Source organism: Natator depressus, chromosome 11 (genome assembly GCF_965152275.1).
Source record: "Natator depressus isolate rNatDep1 chromosome 11, rNatDep2.hap1, whole genome shotgun sequence".
NCBI lineage: Eukaryota > Metazoa > Chordata > Testudines > Cheloniidae > Natator > Natator depressus.
In genome coordinates this window covers 45091755-45103491 of record NC_134244.1, presented here as the reverse complement: position 1 = coordinate 45103491, position 11737 = coordinate 45091755, and the positions used below count along the sequence as shown (strand labels likewise).

At 44.4% G+C, this 11737-nt stretch overlaps 1 protein-coding gene across 6 annotated transcripts in view; it reads left to right on the top strand.

The window, feature by feature from the left end:
- Positions 1–1763: 1763 nt before the first annotated feature.
- The window catches only part of SESTD1 (SEC14 and spectrin domain containing 1), a 117240-nt gene continuing 107266 nt past the window's right edge, over positions 1764–11737 (top strand). Inside the window, exons 1-3 of one of the 6 annotated variants that reach the window (XM_074967687.1) lie at positions 1764–1903; positions 5646–5724; positions 6519–6626. The gene's annotated coding sequence lies outside the window, so the exon portion shown is untranslated. Of the gene's footprint in view, positions 1904–1944; positions 1964–2141; positions 2415–5645; positions 5725–6518; positions 6627–11737 lie in introns of those variants that run through there. The other 5 variants (XM_074967688.1, XM_074967693.1, XM_074967686.1 and 2 more) reach the window with 5 other exon arrangements.

Sequence of the window (11737 nt, the reverse complement as noted above, 5' to 3'; positions counted from 1 at the left end):
TGCCCCCGACTCCATAATTTGACAAGACTGCATTTGAGGTTGCACAAAGAGAATGAGACAAAAAAGCAAAGCAAAGAAAAGAAAAACCTACCACAAAAAGCTGTGAAGGTGCCACACTCTGCACCTACTGCTGAGGTTCTGCTATTGTTGCTGGTGAAAGGGCGGCAAAGAGGAAGCAATGGTTCACCACTATAAGGCGGCTGGAGACACTGTGAGCTACTGCTCACTCCCTCTTTGGGTATTTCTCTGACTTTTCTGCTGGGAGAGTATTGGTTTTTGGTGAGGGTCTACATTTGGAGTTTCTTGAAATCCCCCCTGCTCCCTGGCTCTGCAACTGGTGGTCTCAGAGTGGCTTAGGTGGGGGAAGGAGGTGACCATTCCAGCTGTATTTTCTCCAGATCTCAGGACCCCTTTTTAGCACAGACTCTTTTTTCTTTCTGCTCTGTGGATTGGAATAGGTAGTAACTAAAAAGTACTATGTGCCCATTTGAGCCCTAAAACCTCAATCCTGCAATTGACTCCATTCATGTTGTGCATCAATGGGGCTCCACACGGGTGCGGGGATCTGCCTGTGCAGTTACTGATGCAGATCCATGCCCTAAATTTGTATGTAATATGGAAGAAGTAAATGTAAATAGCGAATTAAAATACAGGTGTCCCCTTGCTTAAAAATCTGACATTTTGGTTGAAAAAACTGATGATCAGACATAGGCCCTGATCCTGCAAACGTTTACAAACATGATAAACTTTAAGTATGTGAATAGTCGAATTGACTTTAGTGGCCCCAATCCTACAACTGACTGTGAACAAACTCAGAGGTCCACTCAAGCAGTCAGTTGCAGGATCTGAGCCAATGGGACTACTCATGTGCATAAAGTAAGCATATGTTTAAATTTTTGCAGATTGAGGGGTCCTGAAGTTCATGCCTCACATCTTAAAAAGTGGCTGAAAGAATATTTAAAAATGTTTGTAAATAAGAACAATTGCTTCAACTGTAATATTCTGTATGACAAGTTTCAGCCTTGTTAATTTTTATAATAGAAAATATAAAGCTCTCGAAAAACAGGGAGAACAACAGAAGTGCTGACACAGTATGAACAGCACCACTAGCTAACCCATTGTCTGTTCTGCCTCCAGTCCATCCATATGCTGGAAATATACAATGGCCCCATCTTAATCATTAGGAAACACTGATATTTATTATTGTGACTTTTTATACTCTGGGTTTTGTTGGTGAATATTTTAAATCATAACCTGTCCTCACTGAAGGAAGCTTGCAAGGTAACAAACACAATGCTTTTGGGGGTGGAGTCTGGGTTTTATTTCAAGGGTGTCAGTGATACTTTCCCACACCAAAGCAGAATAATAGAAATGTAGGACTGGAAGGGACCTCCAGAGGTAATCAAGTCCAGCCCCTTGTGCTGTGGCAGGACCAGGTAGAAATGTTCTTGGGGCCCAGTATCCTATGTTTTATGTATCTCTTTACTGTTGTCTAGGCAAGGAGTACAGGATAGGGCCTCTTGTTGGCCTAGTATTGTGTTTGGGATTTTCATTTTGTTTTTGTTTTTTCTCTCTGAGGAAGTTTTAAAGTGTCCATCTTCATAGATGTCACACTGAATTGTTTGTTACTATACATGTAACTGTGCAGATTGCCAGGGGTGGGCACTTAATACATAAAATACTAGTACTGTTTTATCCTTAACAGCAGGGTCAGGCATTGTTCTTCTTTCTCTGATGATTAAGAGGTTAAAGACAGGAAGAAGACAGTAAGAGCACCCAGGGGAGGCCACTCTCTTTTCAGAATTAGATGAATACTGTATCTGATGCTGATCCTACACCGTGAGGGCAGAAGGGAGGGTTCAATGTGGATGAGTGCCTGATGGTACCAAGTGGGGGAAATCTGGTGAGTGCTTGATCCTACCCGGTGGAGGTAGGCTGGGGGAGGGAAGAGAAGAAAATCTGGGTAAGTGCCTGATGCTACCTAGTAGGGGCGGCTAATGTGGCCATTTGGGTGAGTGCCTGATGCTACCAGCTGGGGGCAATAGGGTGATATGGGGGGGAGGGAGGGTGCCTGCTGCTCCTACCCGGTAAGGTTGAGTGGAGGAGGGGGGGCCTTGGCTAGGGCATTGTTTCCCTTCTGGGTGGGGCTTGTTGTTGCCGGCTCTCTGCTGACCCTGCCCCAAACCAGCTGCAGCACCGGCTAAGGGGAGGGGGGAATAATGTAGCTCCTGCTCCCCTCCCTGCACGCCGGGTCCTCGGGCTGCCGCAGCAGAGCCGGGCTGGGGCTGGGCTCGCCGGCTGCCCTCCTGCCGCGATCGCTCGGCGCTGCCTGCTCGTGGGGCTCTGCCGCCAGGCCCGGGGGAGCGAGTCGCCGGGAAGTGGGTCAGTGGGGCCGCCGCCCTCCGCCCGCCCAGGTGAGTCGCCGGGGTGGGGACTCGTCCGCTGGCTGCGCGGGCTACGGCCACGGTTTCGCCGCCGGCGGGCGGGGGTGGAGCGGCGTGGAGAGCAGGCCCCGCGGCCTGACTGGGCTTTGTTCCCCGGGCTGAGGCGGCGGGGCTGGGCTCCCTACTCCCGCCGCGGGGGAGGGATCGTGCTCCACCAGCAGAGCAGAGCAGCCCCGCTCCCTAGGGGCGGGAGCAGCGAGTCCGGGGTCCCCGCCCCAGGCTCCCCGACGGGACGAGCCCCCTCAGCGCCCCCCCCCCCGCCTCCAGCGCAGCCTCAGGGTCCGTTCAACCCCCGCCACAGGTTCGAGGACTATGGGGGGTGCGCCGGGCCGTGGGGCTCGGGGAAGCGCCCGGTGCTGCGCGGGCTCCCCCGGCACTGCTGCTGCCGCGGCGGCGGCTGCCCTTTGTGTTGTCACGCACCGAGGCGGCGGCGGTGGAGGGACCCCGGGGCCCTTCCCGCTGCTTTGCCCGAGCACCCGGCGCCGTTCTGCTCCCCGGCCCGCCTTGCTGTGTGCGCTGCACGGCTTTGTACCCTGCCGCTGCCGGGCAGACTTTGCATGGGGGAAAAGATGGTGGTTTTGGCAGAGGGAAGGCTCTTTGGGAAGAGACAAGGCTCCGGAGGGAAGGAGCCAGCATCCCTGGGTGCAGAGATGTTTGGTTTATTATGGGTTTTTTTTTCACTGTGCCTCTTGTGTACAGCTGTTGGTATAAGTGTAATGAGGAGGTTCTGCTGGTCTTGGAACAATCACTGTGGGGTCAGTGCCTTGGCATCCCATCCTGCTGGCTTCTGGAAGCTAAACCAGGAGCTATGGTTGCCATTTCTTTGATTTTGACAGGTCCATTGTCTTGCAATTCTGCCTTCCCCCCCCTTCTGATTGTACTGCATTGTGCTGCCCATTGAGAGGTTTATAGAGAGGTTGTGAGCCAGAAATGTGTGGGAAGGACATATTCTAAAGCACTCTCTTCCGAGTATTGTGTGTGCCCGGAGGAAGCTCTCTGGTGGCAATCTTATGAATGGAGACAATCACTGAAGCACAACCCTCTGTTTTTTAAATGAGCAAAAATTTGGTGTTGCTCATGTGGACCCACGAAATGGCACAAGACTGAGTCAGTGGGCAATTTTGTCAGCTCTTTTGTGATCTCTCCTCCTCAACCCTTAAGAAAATACAGTTGGTCATTGCACTCCCAAAAATGCAAGTGTCCTAATGATATCTGAAAAGGTGAAATGTTGACTTGGTTCACATTAAAATGTGTTATGATTTAATGAATATTTATTTCCCTTTCCCCCTCCTTGTTGCATTGCATTTAAGATATACACTGTTTGCCATACACCATTATTGTGTAGGAGAGGAGCAACTCCACAGGCAAAGCCATATTGCTCTTTTTACACTCTAGTGAGGACTCTCCTTTTAAACTGAATAATTTATTTTCTAGCTCCCAGTTGGCATTGTCAACCCTGAGCAGTCATTATTGTGAGAAAAAAAAGGGAGGGGGGAAGGGTGACCTCAGAGTGAAACCGACAAAAGTTTGGTTGGAGAGGCCTAATTCAGGAATGGAGGTGCCAACCATGAGAGAGAAAAAAAGAACTGTAGACAGCTGGAATATAAAATTTCTCTGCAGTGATGGATGTGCAGAGTCTGCAGAATCCTGCAGAGAATGAGGGGAATCTGCATTGCAATGTACTGCCTCCTGCAGAATCACATAAAAACAGCCCTTGCCAGCTGGCTTGCAAAAACATTATTGACCACAGTCTTGGAAATATAAACATCCTGGCTGTTTGTGTTACATTATGAGTAGGAAACTTTCCCTGAAGACTGGGGTGGCCTAAGTCGTCATTTCTTGCTGAATCAAAAGTTTCATTTAAGAAAATGAAGCTTTTGATTCCAAATAGTTGTGAAGATAACCTTCATCGTATGAACTAAGGTAGTGCTGCCTTCCTGAGTTTGTAGACAGGGTGTTCTAGCACCTGCCTTTGTTGCGGTGCAAAACTTTCCTAAACAGGGGAAATAGAGTGAAAGGCTAATTTCATTGTTGTTCAGTTCTTGGCAGCTTCTGTGAAATAGACAAGAAGCAGGTCAATTTCAGCTGTCTACTGCTTGGGAAAGCTATGAGCAGCAGCAGGGAGGGCACTGGAGATATTCTTTGGAAAGGGGAGCCAAAAAACAGTGGTAGAGAACCCCAACACAATCCTCACACAACAGTCAGGAGTCTTCAGGGTAGGGAGGAAAACTTTCCCCTTCCGGCTGCAAAAAGTAGGCTGGGGAAACCTATACTTCAGATAGAACAGGTAGAGCCTCTGAGCGGGGACAAAAACCAGCACTGTCCTAGGAATCCCACCATCCACCCTTTTTTGAGCAGCTTAGGTGGGGGGGCATTACTGCTGCCCCTGGATCTGTAGAAGTGTGTACTTGCATTCCCTGCATCTGCCTTAGTCATCTGACTAGAATGTGTCAAGTAAATTTTTTTTTCAAGCCTTGCTATGAGAGAAGTTGATGTTGCATTTGGATGTATGAGAAATCTAAGGAGCTTATTTAGATTAATCACTGGCCTTGTGTCTAGGTATGGCAAATAAAAATCCATGCTTTTTCTTTCTTTCTGTGCATGTGGCGGTACTCCACCACCACCATAAGACACTGTCTATAATATTGAAGTATTTGTCAAAGCTTTATTGTTTTTTATTTGAAAGCAGTATCTTCTGATGCCTTGTGTCCTAACATACATGTTGAGTGGAATTTGTAATAATCAAGTTTATTTTAAGGCAATGACTGGTCCAGTTTATAGTCACATCTCTTCTCTTTTCTTCCCCACACTGTTCCCTCTTTCTTTGCTATGTTCTTTCTTTGGGGCGATCAAATTTCATGCTCTCTGTGGATCACCTCTAGCTGAAAATATACTACGAGAACAGTGGTTCTCATTGCTTTCCCACTGCTTCCGGTGCTGCCTCAGGAGCATAGGCTGCTAACTGTAAGCAATGCTGATCTCTACCATATGTTTTGGTACAAACCGTGTGATTCCTGCAATTCCATAGTCAACTTAAATCCCTGACTTAAACATGTATGAATATATAATAGAAACTTTGCCCCCTCCCATTGTGTAAAGTGTGACATTATATAAATCCTCGTAACAAGGTTTCTAAATGATAATGTATATCAAAAGCTACTGAAAAGTATGTTCAAATTAAACTTTCATTTAAATCCACAGAACCCAGGAAGCTCCGAGTAAAAGCTCAAAACTACATCATTAACACATCCCATTGTATCTGGATACTGCAGCACATATGGTAAGTAGTAATGTAATATCCATTTGTTTGATTCAGAAATTTGATAATTAAAATCTTCATTCAAAAGTTGTGTAGTTCCCACCCATGTTAGAATACAGGGCATCAGAACATATCCAGGCAATGGATGTAGCTGGAGAGTTAAGAAAGGTATCTCAGCTGCAATTCAGAACTTCCTTATAGAGGTTTTATTGAGTCTACATGTTCTTGAGTTTTGTGGAACATATTTTCAGATAGTGGCATTTTTAAAAACCAAACTTCAGATATGTAGCGTACGTTGTGTAGTTCAGTTTAACATCTTAGTTCATTTGATTTGTATAGTGACCTTCATAGAAAAGTTTCCCATAGAAAAGTGCTGTTAGTGATTAGTCTCCACAGTACATGTGAATACAGTGATGGTTACAGTATCTAATCCTGGTACTGAAGTATCTTAAAATGTTTTAGGACCGAGGATGAACGAATACAGAGAAAATAGGATGGGAGGTTTGTGAATTTTACTAGAGAGAGGAAGTTCATATGGGAAGTGTAGGGGAAAGGATTTGAAAAGCATCAGGGAGATGCATGGAGAGAAGCAGGAAGACTGTTTCAGAAGGGAAAGGTGTGGGTTAACCTGTGCGTAGACATGGAGATGGGGAGCCACAAATAGAAGAATCTGGTGTTGAAACTGTCCTCTCTGTAGACTAAATTAGAAGCAAGTCTATGGAAGACTTTGAAGTGAGGAGAAACTTATACTGGATTCTAAAATGGACAAGAAAGCGAGAGCAGATGAATATGGGGTGCTGTTTTCCTGTTTCTAGGTGAGAAGATGAGCTTCTGCATTGTGGACAAGTTGACGTTTGGAACATTGCGACATAAGGAATCCATAAAGAAGGAAATAACAGTAGTTAAGACAAGAGGAGATGAAGGTATGAATTGGAAGATGAGTGGCTGAAATAGTGCTTGATGTAAGAGTGCTGTAGAAGCGATAGATGGATTTATAGACCTAGGAGAGGTAGGAGGCAAATGAGAATTCAGAGTCAAATTAAACCAGTGGTGGGCAACTTGCGGCCTGTGGGCGGCATACGGCCCATCAGGGTAACCTGCTGGCGGGCCACCAGACAGCTTCTTTACATTTGCATGGCCACCCGCAGCTCCCGGTGGCTGCGGTTCGCTGTTCCTGTCCAATGGGAGCTGTGGGAAGTGGCGGCCAGCACATCTCTATGGCCCGTGCCGCTTCCCACAGCTCCTGTTGGCTGGAAACGGTGAACTGCGGCCATTGGGATCTGCGGGTGGCTGTGCAAATGTAAACAAACTGTCTGGCGGCTCGCTAGCAGATTACTCTGATGGGCCACAGGTTGCCCACCAGTGAGTTAAACTCTTTGGTTCATGACAGTAGGGTGAATGTGGAGCTGATGTTGAGACAGAGGTGGTGGTGATCTCTTTTGAATGTATTGAGTTGAAGGCTCAGTGGAGCTCAGGGTTGAACAGAGAAAATAAAGCAAAAATGAGAAAATGTTTGGGGAATGAAGTGAGTGGTTGGATTTTCTCTCAATAGATTAGGGTATTCTTGGCATAGTAGTGATATGCAGGGTTGAATTTGGGAAAGAAGTGGTCCTCCTTAGTGGAATGAATTGGCATGACCACATCACACATGTTAGATGATATGCACTGCTTTCTCTCTGTGTTCTGGTTTTCTTGAAAATGTTGATTTTTAATCAGCGGAGCCCTATGCTGTGAGGCATGGCTATATTAGAGACAACCTCTTTTCATATGCATCATCTTGATGGCTAAGGTCACCTGACATGATTTTGCTGACAGTTCTCAGATGTACCAGGGCTTGAGGCAGGATGTTATCAGTGGAAAGTAGATGTGTTATCTCTGTAGAACTTGCTTAATATAGCAGTCCTCTTAGCCTGAATCTACTAACTTCCAAAGCATGCAGCAAGGCACATAATTTTTGGTCAAATTTTTTTTTGATACTGGATCGTTACTGCGGTGACTGTTCAGGTTGTACAGGGTGGGTGTGGTTTGTGTTGTCTATTCTGGCCGGTTTGTTGCTGATTATTGATTCGTTGTGTGATCAGAGGCATAGGAAGGGTACAGAAAATTAAAGAAAACAAGTACATCATGCAGTTTGTAGAAGTGACATATCTTTTAAGTTTTTTTTTTTTTTAAAGTAACTGCTCAAATACTTATCGTGTATGGCAACATAAGATCTAGTGAACTTCATTCTGTTTTCAAAAAGTTTCCAGTTACAAATATATCTGATGTGTAAGCCATTGGTGCATAAACACTGTAAGATTCATGTCATTTGCATGTTTAGTGTGGACAAACTGCACATCAACCAGGTCAATAGATCGATCTAAGGTACTTCTATGGTCCCCATCGCCACAGTATCTGAGTTCCTCACAAGCATCAATATATTTATGCTTTTAACACCTCTGTGAGGAAGGGCAGTACTACTTATTCCCAGTTTACAGGTGGGGAACTAAGGCACAGAGGCTAACTGACTTGCCCAAGATCACACAGGAAGCCTTTGGCAGAGCAGGGACTTGAATCCTTGTCTTCTAGTTCCTAGGCTAATGGCCTAATCACTAGTCCATCCTTCCTCTGTGTTTATAATTAACAGAGTTTTGTTCTCTTGTGTGTGGAGGATTATTGTGCATAACTTCCATCTCATGAATCAAAAGCAGACTACTCCCCAGAAAAAGATTTTAAATGTACAGAAGGTCCTTGAGGGTATTACAAGGCTCAGATGAAAGCTTACTCTTGAATTATGCATGTTGAAAGATTGTTCATAGGGTATCAGAAATACAGTTGTCTAGATAAGAGATTTTTTTTGTTAGTCAAAGGAAGCAGAATTTCATTCTTTGTCTCATCTCCAGCTTCTGCTCAGCTTCATTATCTTAAATGTTAAGCATTTCGGATGTGGACATCCTGGTTACAATAGGAACCAAAATATATAAGTTTTGGTTTAGAAAATATATATACATATACACACCCTTCTCTAGTATCACTGCAGAATATATGGAAACAAAATCATATAATTTTCAATAGTGTCACTATGGTATTCTGGGCCATACGGATCATATTGAAATGTTCCAGGGCTTGGTTGAGACCAACATACTAATTTTCACTATAACCTAAGTCAGTCTTGTATATTATCATGCGGTCTTAAAGCTAGCTTGTTTTCCTCTGTCACTGTCACAAAACGAACGCCAAGTTCTAATCTCAAACCCTAGAGAGTGTTTATACTTAAGTTTCTCCACACTGCCAGCAGTTGTACTCCATCAGTACAGCTGTTTCTCTTGATGTGTTTTTTTTCCCCAGCTGCTTATGGTTTGGAGTAATCTATTCCCTCTCTCCTCTCACACTGCCTATTGTTCAGCAGCTTCACAAAATACTTCCTGATCACCCTCAGCCATAAAAGAAGGGAAATTAAAGGTTTATGTGCTATCTCTTCTTCATAGTCTGTTCTCTTTCATCATAGCCTTTGTTTTAGATCTGCTCTTGAAGGATTTAGAGACCCAGTGCCATAACTTAGCACACTTTTGTGATTGGTAGATTGGTGGGGAGAACATAAGAATGGCCCTACTGGCTCAGAGCAAAGGTCCATCTAGCCCAGAATCCTGTCTACTGACAGTGGCCAGTGCCAGGAGACCCAGAGGGAATGAACAGAACAGGTAATCATCAAGTGATCCATCCCCTGTCGCTCATTCCCAGCTCCTGGCAAACAGAGGCTAGGGACACCATTCCTGCCCATCCTGGCTAATAGCCATTGATGGACGTTTCCTCCATGAATTTATCTAGTTCTTTTTTGAACCCTGTTATGGTCTTGGCCTTCACAACATTCCCTGGCAAGGAGTTCCACAGGTTGACTGTGCATTGTGTGAAGAAATACTTAGAAGGAGAACATAGCCTCTTATTCTACCGTTGATGGATATTCCTCCCATGACTCTGGAACTCCATGTGGGTCTGGAAAGCTCTGTACATGTGGCCTGTGCTGTGGTCCTCTAGCTGATTCTCCAACAAGGCAAGGGGAATACCAATCATAATAGCAGTATTCATACTGCTTTGGGGCTTGTATATTGGACAGTAGGAGGGATGTTGGAAAAACAGACCAATGGAACAGTAGCCATAGAGTTCCTCCCCTGGTGAAGAGAATAGAGAGGAAAAGAAGCTACTGGACTTTAAATGAGGAGGAATAGTTGAATAGGGGTCCCATCCAGCAGAGGGAGATATATAGATAGGGGAACCCCAACTTCTGCCTTTATCAGGTATAGCAGTGGCTCTCAACCTTTCTGGACTACTGTACCCTTTTCAGGAGTCTGATTTGTCTTGTACCCCCAAGTTTCACCTCACTTAAAAAAATTACAAAATCAGACATTAAAAATACGAAAAGTCACATCACATATTAGTGAAAAATTGCTTATTTTTTCATTTTTACCATATAATTATAAAATAAATAGATTGGAATATAAATATTATACTTACATTTCAGTGTATCGTTTATAGAGCAGTAATAAAGCTGTCATTATCTGTATGAAATTTTCGTTTGTACTGTCTTTGCTAGTGCTTTTTATGTAGCCTGTTGTAAAATTAGGGAAATATCTAGATGAGTTGATGTACCCCCTGGAAGTCCTCTGTGTACCCCCAGGGGCACATATACCCCTAGTTGAGAACCACTGAGGTAGAGGAAGGGGAGAGAGGACAATGAGCTTTCATTGTAACGTTGCATCTTTCTAGTTTAATATCAGATATTTATGATATGCTAATTCCTTTGTTAGAGAGATCTCCCTAGATATTAAAGGTCGACATATATTTGAGAGATGGAGGCATGTCTTGATTCGAGAGTATTCATGTAAGAAATTACAATGCAGTTTGTCAATAAAGAATATAGAAAAACTAGACAAACGTCCAATCTGTCTCTTTATCAAAATACCTAAAGATCCTATTTCAAGGCAGACAAGTGTTGAAGAAAGTGAAATTAAGAATACTGAAAACAATATAGATATACTTGTTATCAGTTCTTGTTTTTTAAGGTTTTTTTCCCCTACAAAATCTTTTTTTGGGAGGGAGATATGGGGGGAGTGTTTGAACACTGAGGTATTCTTGGCATGTACCACCATCCACCTTTTATTTACTTGTCTGTTTTTTGCATAGTCCATTTTTTTTCTTCAAGGCTATTTGCTCAGAACAATGGCTTTCCACCCATCCTGCTTTCTGGATATTGATCATCTTAAATAAAGTGAGGGCAAGAGTGAATTGTCCTGTACCACTTGGGTCTCTTATAGTGGCAGTTGGGTCTTGGGTCACTTTATAATTTGATTATTATATTAGTCAAGGGGTGTCCAGCCTGCAGTCCGCAAGGGTGATGGTGTTGGGAAGAAAATATGCATTTGATTATCAACTGAAAATGTGCTCCCTAGGTCATCCCCGATAAGCTTTAAACAGAAAAATTTTCATTAGCCCAATCGCCACAGGGATGGGGGCACCACCTCTCCAACTGGCCCCCATTGCTGACTATGCTAGCCTACGAGCAGCTCTAATGTGAGCTGAGAGTGCTCTGGGCAGCTGCTGTCTCTTCCCTAAAGAGGCTACTCCCCTTCTGGCTGCCTGTTGCATTACAAGGGACGAAAGAGAGAAGCTCTGGCTGTTCTCAGAGTAACAGCCGTGTTAGTCTGTATTCGCAAAAAGAAAAGGAGTACTTGTGGCACCTTAGAGACTAACCAGTTTATTTGAGCATAAGCTTTCGTGAGCTACAGCTCACTTCATCGGATGCATACTGTGGAAAGTGTAGAAGATCTTTTTATATACACACAAAGCATGAAAAAATACCTCCTCCCACCCCACTCTCCTGCTGGTAATAGCTTATCTAAAGTGATCACTCTCCTTACAATGTGTATGATAATCAAGTTGGACCATTTCCAGCACAAATCCAGGGTTTAACAAGAACGTCTGAGGAGGGGGCGGGGGGATAGGGAAAAACAAGGGGAAATAGGTTACCTTGCATAATGACTTAGCCACTCCCAGTCTC